Here is a 9,911-nt window from a genome sequence, read left to right on the forward strand (position 1 = left end):
TATTAGTAATACAGTCTAGTATTATTTCAATAAATATTTTTTGAACAATGAACTCTAGCCTCAAATACTGTCGGGCATTATATTTAATCTATAAATATAAAAATAAACAAAATAGAGAAATCTCAGGAAACTATAACAGTTTTGTAAGTTTACCGCTAGAATAGCGGATTAAAGAGTTAAAGGAAGAAAAACATTCGCAATTCCCTAGTTGGCAAGTGGAGTAACTGTTACCTCGACGGGAGACGGAATCGGTTACCAGAGGGAGTCACTGGAACAGCCTTAAACCTCTTTCCTCCAATTGACTGAAGACACATATCAGTGAGCTGGTTAGGTTTCTACACGACCAAAGACTACGATCATCGCAAATATGAGTACATCAAAGAAATTCGTTAAATTGATAATTTTCGAGAAAAAAAACTTAATACGATAAAAATTATTTTTACAATCGTATACAAACAGTCAAAATACTGCTCTGTCCAAATATATTTAAGGATTTGCACACCCCTACAGTCCCTCTAAATTGGGTTAAAGGGTTAACATGGTATATATGAAGTATGATTAAAGGGTTAACATGGTATATATGAAGTATGGTTAAAGGGTTAACATGGTATATATAAAGTTTGGTTAAAGGGTTAACATGGTATATATAAAGTTTGGTTAAAGGGTTAATATGGTTTATATAAAGTATAGTTAAAGGGTTAACATGGTATATATAAAGTATGATTAAAGGGTTAACATGGTATATATGAAGTATGGTTAAAGGGTTAACATGGTATATATAAAGTATGGTTAAAGGCTATATATAAAGTAAGTTGGTGTTAGAGAATTGTCATTCAGGGGCATTATTTTTTCTTCTTTACTCTGGCATTTTTTCTTGCGATTTTAAGGCATTAATGAAACAATCAAAACAATTTTGACCTTTTTTTTCTTAAACAATAAAAAGAAATGCGTACCAATCATAACTTCACTATTTAGATTGTATTTATTCGTATTTCGTTAAACAGATGATAATTGATTTAATTGTTTCATTAAAGTTTAATAAATGAGTTAAAAGAGGTGGAGTGGGAGAAATAAGTTAAGACCTCGAAACAGCAAATTTCTGACACCAACCTGATTCAATTAGAAATTTTTAATCCTCGAACACAATTACGAGGAACTGTGGTTCTGCAGAAAAAACAAGACCATAAAAAACGTTACAAATGTTTTGCACAGAATGGAATTTTAACTGAAATGTCTTCACTTTCGTGGATTACCATGAATAAATATAATTTTTTTTTTGGCAGACCTACAGTGTTTTATGTGTATTTATGTTTGGCCCTGCTGTGCGCTGTTTTTGAGATAAGAAAACCAGACCCGAGTGAAATCGAATGTATTCATCTTCTTCATTCCAACAGCAGTGCAATATCAAACACTTCTGGCCGTTGCAATAAAAAGCGTCCTGAAGAAGACATAACTGAAAATAGAAAAAAACCCGGTGTCATTGAAGAGCTAAACTTGTTCTCCGAAAACGGCCGTTGCCAGGGAAGGTTGCTAGTTAGGTGGAACAGTTAATGAAGTATGACCCAGCGAAAGATTCAACTTGGCGCCTAGGGCGGCACTTGTGACAAAGAACGGCAGAAAATTCTAGAAAGCAAAACAAAGAGGCAGCAATTTCAAAAGATAATAACCAGGTCCAGGCCTTTGTCCTCCGGTGTGTACTTAGCACTCGGAATTTATGGAAATCAATCTTGTCCTAGGCATGTGCTGCTCCGGTGTATTGTTCGAGACTACTATTCTTGATGAGCACCTAGGCCCCACATCTGGGGCGATGACAGGTCCTTGTTGCCAGGTTTGTTGTTGCCAAGCTCATGTTTCCGACTTTCAATTAATATCCCTCCCCATCTCTTTAACAGCAATGGCAATCTTGACTAAGGCAAAATGAGCCACGATAGAATGTACTCAATGCATGTACAAACTCTAAGTAGTGAAGAATACAATTTTTAAACAAAAAAACAACAATTATAAAAAAAAAGTCAAGACCAATAAAACCTAAAAATAGGTTAACTTAGATTTAATGAATCAAATTAAAATTTACCATTGATTAATTAATTGGTAATACTCATGAAGTTCATAATTTGTAGCTATAATAAAATAAAAAAGAACGTCGGCAAAAGTATGATTTTATACTGTTTTTAAAAACTAGTATGTACTTGCAAGTAATATGGCATCGTGATTTGAAAAAAAAAATATTGAATTTTGTTTTACAATTTAAACAAAAAAATAATATATTAGACGTAATACTTTAAAATCAAACCTTTTATGCTTATATGATTTCATACCACTGCCGATGAAATTCTAATCACATTATACAACTTGAACATACAAATTGAAAAAAAAAAATTAATATTGAATGAAAAAAGACCTTTGGCATTTGTAAATTTCCTCATTCCTTAACTAAAATTATCACACGTTTTAATTTAACTTAGTTATTTTCTTTTTTAGATTATCCCACTCTGTACACAATATAATATTTTTGTAAAAGGAACAATTTAAAATTTGTATATACCTCAAAATTATGAGGACAAAAATATTAGCCAATTTTTCATTGTAAATCTTCCCAAAAGGTGACATATTTAGCTGACTTGAAAAATCAAAATGTACTATTATAAATAAAAGTAAAAATTAATTGACTAATTTATGGAAAAAAAAAACCTATGATTGGCCGATTCTCAATTTCTATCAGACGAGTTTGAACAACTGTCAAGGTTGCCTGTCAGCAATAGGGATAACATTATAAATTAAATAAGTATAAATAATTACCATTTATAAGAAACATCCTGATTAAATAGTTAACTATACATTAAAAACAAAACAATACGGGTTTTTAAGAAAATGATACCTGTATCAATTTACTCTCTTTTTTTTTTAGTACGAAACAAATAGGTCGAATTGATTCAGGGCTTGGTCAGAGTAGATTTGTATCTAGAGCCTGCAGGCTGCACACATAAAATATAGGTCTGAGCTTTACTTTCCATACAACAAAAACAAACAACATGACTTAATGAAACTGAGGGGGGCCCATGCCGATGTCGCAGAGAAGGGAGCAATGTGTATTTCGCAAGAGTTTCTTTGAGTCCGTTTTTCACAATTCAATAAATTTCGTAAGGCAACTATGCTCACCATTACACTTATATCATTATGTATTATGTTTTATTATGTATACGTATGCTTTTGTTTGAAATAATAAAATTAATAGAAGGGCGACAAAAAAAAAAAAAAAAAATTTCGGAGTCAGATCCGATAACCATTCAATTAGCAAAGTTCCTTTCAAATTGTCCGATAATCGTCATAATTATGGATATGTATTCACGGCTAGGAGAAATTGATGCAGATATTTTATTATAGAGGAAACTAACCTATTCTGACCATGGTGGGGAAGAGGGAGGGTCATATTTACATTTTGTGGGACCATCACAGAAATAAAAGTCGACCCCCAGGCCGGTTTCAAACCGGTTCGCTGCAGTCACGAGCCAGTGACTCAACTCCCTAAGCTACAAACGGGACAGAGATAAAAAGAGGATGATTTCTTGAGCATTTAAAAAAAGAGCCTGAAGAAGTAGTTCTCATGCTAATGGGAAATCACTGAGTAGTAGGTATACTCTTCTTAATATGAATCTCTAAAAAAAATATATATAAAATTCATTCATTGTAACTGGTATTTAATTTTTTTCTCCAAATTCCATAACAAAATGCCTTAGACAAGTAATTTCATAACATAATAAAGAATATGAAACTAAATTAATCAAGATCAATATATTCAACTCGAATTATTTAACGACTTAAAAAATAGATATTCTTGATCCGAAGGCAAAGTGACATATGTATATACAAATATTTCTGTCTCTGTTACATTTCATTATTTTTGATTCTCTTCGGATGTAAAAAAATAAAATACTAACTAAATGACGTCAATGATTAAATATACAAAATAATTGATTGATTGATTGATTGATATAGAAATCAGAAATAGCTATCTACATTAAATGAATAACCCCATCTTTTCAGAACTTTGTAAATACAATACTTGAAATTTTTAATTTTATTGAATTAGTCGCAAAAACCAAATAATTATAAATTATTATACAAACTTTTTTCCCCTCCTATTCTGCCTTTAGGTCAAAAATCGGAATACAATGATGCTTTAATAATTTATTTTTTATCTTATACATATTTAGGAAATATCATGTCTCCCTCCCTTTACCATCTATTCTGCTCCAGTACTCATTGCGTCTCCCAAATTTTCTAAAATAGCTAGAATAAATATATAATTACAATAATGAAGTTTGTTGTAGTAGTGATATATTAAAAAAATTATTACCCAATACTACTGAGTCAGATTAGATGCTCAAGAGAGGGACGTAGTGGCATAGCGTTATAAAATATGTTACTATTCAGTAATTTATTAACGGTTTATTTTAATTTTTTTTTTAATATTTTCTATGGCTCTTCATTTGCCCCTTAAGATATGTTTATAGATTGCATTTTTTGGTTGTAATATTTTAATTAATATTATTATACTATCTTAGTATAGGGTGCACCAGCTATTAAAAAGTCGATAACTTATATTTTTATTATATATTAGCTATATTTTAGCAATTAATTCATTTTATTTTGCACACTGAGATTTTCTATTTTTTTCCCTCTTTCTACTTTTTATCTTGTATTTATAATTTTTTTTTTTGTTATTTTATTTATTAGACCAACACTCTGTGTGTTGCTAGACTATAACAAATGTAAATAAATAAATAGTTAAAAATTAATCTAAAGTATAAAATTTGATAAAAAAAAAAAATGAAAAATATATTAAAATAAGAAATTTCAAATTGTTTACTAATAATTTTGAAATAATGCTTAATTCCCTTAATCTGATCACAACATTTTTTTAGGATTTCAGGCAATTCAAAAACAGTTGTCGACAAATTAATATTTATAAATATATTTAAATAAAATAAAAATAAATATTTTTAGTTCAGTAAAGCATTATGTTCTTTTATTTATTTATTTTTCATACAGATAGTTTGATTATGTTCATCTTGTTTATTCTTTTATTTGTATATATTTTCAGAGAGTTTTTTTTTTATTTTAGTATGTATGAGATCATTCATCACTATTACCTATTGCCCACAGTGTGTGGCAGATTGTAATATCTATCAATAAATAAATCTATCAATCAAAAGTTCAGTAAAAGTCGAGAAAACGTACGAAATACGGATTAATGTTTTACAAAACAATTTAACTATTATTTAATTATGAGTAAGCGTGGTCCTTTTAGTCCTAATCTTTGAATATAACATTTAGTCCATAAAGAAATATTTCTTGGAATTGGTTTTCATAATTAAAACGAGCTAAGACAGTTATAAATATTGAGGGTATAACCTACCCCAACAGAAGTTAACAGGTTGCTACAACTACGTGAGATAGTACTAGGTCAAAGGCTTGAATGGGCGAATATAAAAAGGTTCTATACAGCAATAGGGAGGAGTATTGATAAAGAGGTGGAGGGAAACGGCAATAAAATACAACGGGAAGGGGAAAAGAGAGGGAGAGAGGAGAAAGAGTGAGAGGGAGAGAGGGCGGGAGACAAAGTAATAAAGTGAAATGATAAGGGGGCCATTAGTAGAGCAGCCCTACCTTGCCATTGATATAAACGGTTAGATCCTTCATTTATTCAATGGCTCCCTCATAACAGCTGTTCTGTCTCCGTCTTCATCCACCTCCGCTATATTTATAACTCTTTATCGCCTCACTTTCACAATATAATTAATCCAATAAATACATTCGGATAAAAGAGGCTTCGAGTCGCTCTTCGCAAATAGGGATTATTAAGTGCACTCAACTTGCTCTGATTGGAAATAAAAAACTGGTGCGGCGCACGCATCACCCAACTTTCACTTACCACCCCACTTTGAGTTGAAATTAATCCTCTCTCATTTCAGAACAGATACTTCTATATTATTCACGGCGGCAATATTTCCCCATTCTAATTTCTCAAATGAGCCTTTCAGTTGCCAGATTAATGAACTCCAATTTTAATAATTTTTTTTCCCATAGTAAAGTTTTAAAAATGTATTACAGAAACACAAAAGCTTACTAAAATTTGCATTCTGCCCTAAACATTTATTTATTCCTAAATTATTACAGATCCAATTTTGAGAATACTTGTTTATTGTATCATTTTTTTTTTTTTTAACGAAGAGTATTCTTTGTTAATTCTTTTTACCATATGAAGTTTATTTATTTAACTGGATTTTTTAAATAAATTTTTTGTTGGGTACTTTTTAAAAAGTTTTCCTACTGTTTTCAGATAAAAATATGTAAAAAAAAAAAAGAAGAAGAAAGAAAATAACGTAATAATCAAAACACTTTTAATGAGTACTATATATCATTTATACCCTTGTGGTATACTGTAAATAATAATTAATAAAACTAACTATTCAATAACTATGGTGACATGAAATTATGCATCAGACTGCTGAAACGGAAAAACGCACTAAGTATGCGCCCGGCTGAATAAAAGTCGTTAAAAGAGATATTTCATCCATTCGTTTTTCGTCATTCTCCATAACTTCAACGATCTTAATAATAATAATAATAATGATATGAATCTATTCAGTACTACATAAGGAAGCACAGTTTTGTGAAGACCGGTTATAACCTCCTTGTATAAAAGGAGGTGATTTTTTCAAGATCAGCTCAATAGCTTCGATCAGCTCAATTCGAGCTAGTCGATTTTTACGAAAAAGTTGCTACAATATATCTACAATTTCCGTTTCAAACGGCTTTTCATATGAATCATGCTGTTCACATAATTTGATAAAGAGACTAAATTGCTAGACTTGATTATTTGGACTTGGTGGACCTCAAAACGTATATTCTTATCGAATTCGAAATTTTGCAAGGTCACTTTCTAATACTTTAATTAATATCCCCCCCATTACATTGTATTTCATACATAGGTAAGTGAAAGTAAAAAAAACTATACTATCCTATATATTGAAGGAAATTTAAACTGTTTAGAACATTATATAAATATTTTTATATGTAATTATTTATATAAATATTTATTTTGGAAAGAAATTACGTATTCGATAGATACGAAGGATTTAATTAATTAGACAAACTGTTTAAAGTACTTAAAGATCTTCATATTTATCGTAATTTGATAATTAGTTTATTTTATAATAATAACTTCAAACTTGCAATTTAAGAATGCGCTACATCACAAGCTCTCTTGAGGAAGCCCACTATTTCCCTCAGTATGTCAGAATAAAGAAATACTAATCTCAGCTCTTCTCTCTCGCATCACTGTTCTTAAAATTAAAGGAGGATTCAAACGATATTTAATTTCTTAAACGAAGGATATCGTGGCAACTATTGTCTCAGCAATCGAGGAGCATTATAGAATTTGATATGGATAATGTCTGAATCAGAGGATTATGACGGTTAGTGCGGTTCATATAAGATTTTTGCACGGAGTACAGATAGAGCGAATTGATTCTGGTATGATTATTCCTTATCTTATCACACTAATGTCTTGCCTTAATGTAGGAGATTCAGGAGACCTTCTGAATTGTTTATTGGATGAGAGAGTCTTGTTTTGAATAACATTTGAACAATCATAAATGAAAATGTTACTATTAGGCAAAAGTTACTCACATGTTACTATTTTAAGGTTAATAAAAATTACTATTAGACAGGTTTTTTTAAAGGAATTTATTTCTGCCACAATCTTTTGGTAGTCATCCCACTCCGAAGGTCAAAACGATGAAAAATGTTCTATTTTACTAAAAACATACTGTTAAAACTGTGTTTTATTTATACCTAAAACCTATGCATACATGGTTCTAAAACCATTCTTTGGATCGCCATCTAGGTCAAAATGTTAATTTCTGAGGAAATGGCTGACTTCTCGACAAAAATATAATTAATGACGTGTGTAAGGATTTCTTTTTAAAATCCTCACATAAAAGATCATAATGATATGATACAGGCAGGTAGAAAAACTACCCATTGGTGGAACTTAAATAACGTTTTTGCATTAGAATGTCTCGTAGTCATCTTCTTTTCAGACGCCTCGGGGGAGTGTCTGGAATGAAAGAGGAAGATAGGTTAGAAACTAGTGGGTTTGAGTGGTAAGGTAGTTTATAATGGAAGGAATGGTATCTGGTTCGAGATAGATAGGTTACAAATGGAACATTACAGTCTTTATGTATGATTTTATATGTGACAAAGTAAAGAGCCTCGAGGATTTTACGAAGGATTGGATACGAGAGAAATTCGAAGGTTTAGTGGGGACCCAAAGCTCAACTCCGTATGCTCAGATGTTGAGTAGATCAGTCTTTTGTGATGATTTGGAAGTTTAGACCGTTTTTCAATAAGTTGTGTAATAGTCGGAATTGACGTGCAGTTTCCTGTCTTTTCAGTCTTGTGTGAGGATTTCAGGTTAGTCGTTTGTCCAAATGTAGTCCAAGGTAGCGGATATGTTCTACAGGGGTATGAGCAACGTTATTAAGGGAGACTGCAGGGCAGTCTGTAGGTTTACGACAAAGATTAAAGGTGATTTAATGGGATTTATCTTTACCTGTATAAGGATTTGAAACTGAATGTTAGTCAGCAAAAAAAGAATATTTAAAATTGAATCCTACCACGATTACTATCACCACTCTTTGTTTGAACATTCAATTGTTTGGAATATAAAGTTAACAAATTGATCAACTATGAAACTTGGTGCAACTTCTTTCAATGACTTCCAAGTTAATTGAAAACGGGTATTCAGGCTATAATTGTTCGTTATAGTAAGTTTTAAACGATGTCTCCCATGATCTCTATGACTCTAATCTCACGAATGTTACCATCGGTTCAAGCACGACACTTAATGTCACCATCGGTTCAAGCACGACACTTAATGTTACCATCGGTTCAAGCACACCACTTAATGTTACCATCGGTTCAAGCACGACACTTAATGAGGGATATTCAAGAGACCCGAATTTGCTGAAGAAGTCTTGTGCTGAATGAAATTTGAAAAAAATGAGATGTTTATTTGCATTTCTAAGAAGTAAAGAGTAAGAGAAAAAAGATAATCGAAGTAGGAAGAGAGACATACAACAAGCTCAAATTGTCCAGTCTTATCTTCTACCTTTATCCTGCCAGCGCCTAAGACATCGGAATGGCACATTGCTGACGCTAAAATCAAGGTAAGAATTTTTATTAATTCCACCCTGTTTATTTTTAAGTAATGTACATTATTGTGGCTGTTAAAATACATATTTTGGTTATTCTTAACACTTTTTTTCAATTTTATAGCTATTTATAGGTTTTTTACATGTTTTATTATTAATAAAACATTCGTTTCTTAAATTTACGTTACTCAAATATTCACTTTTTTTCATCTAGGCAGTTTTAAAATTTGGATTCCTCTCTCCTCTAGGAATAGATTAGAATGAAAAACTAAGAAATCTTGAAAGATATTAATTGAAAATAAGGCTTAGTGAGGTACATACCATTGTTCCCAGAATCTAATGTCCAAAAGATAGTAAACCACATTGCAAATTAATTATTTTTTTTCATGATCGATTTAGTTATTTTATATTTCTCCAAAAGAACTAGAATATTGGCTAATTAATTTTACCGTTTAATACTTAATGTTTTTTTTTTAAATCGGATGGTCTGACTAACGAGAATTTCTTTATTTTATAGTAAAATATGGGTTTTTGCTGTCTTTAATAGGCTAAGAAGCTCAAATTTCGAGCCAGCTTGGTAAAACATTAAGCAAAAGCAATGTTGGATAATGAAGCTACTTCATTTGTCCCTGCATATAAGGACTTATATGATATAGTAATAATCACGAACTTTTCTATTTTTTACAATAT

General features: G+C 30.9%; 1 protein-coding gene across 3 annotated transcripts in view; it reads right to left on the minus strand.

Moving 5' to 3' along the window:
• Positions 1 to 9,911, minus strand: part of LOC106679120 (transcription factor Sox-1b) — a 299,318-nt gene that overhangs the window by 102,562 nt on the left and 186,845 nt on the right. The window lies entirely within an intron of this gene.

Source organism: Halyomorpha halys, unplaced genomic scaffold (genome assembly GCF_000696795.3).
Source record: "Halyomorpha halys isolate HHAL.00 unplaced genomic scaffold, Hhal_1.1 Scaffold177.1, whole genome shotgun sequence".
Lineage (NCBI taxonomy): Eukaryota > Metazoa > Arthropoda > Insecta > Hemiptera > Pentatomidae > Halyomorpha > Halyomorpha halys.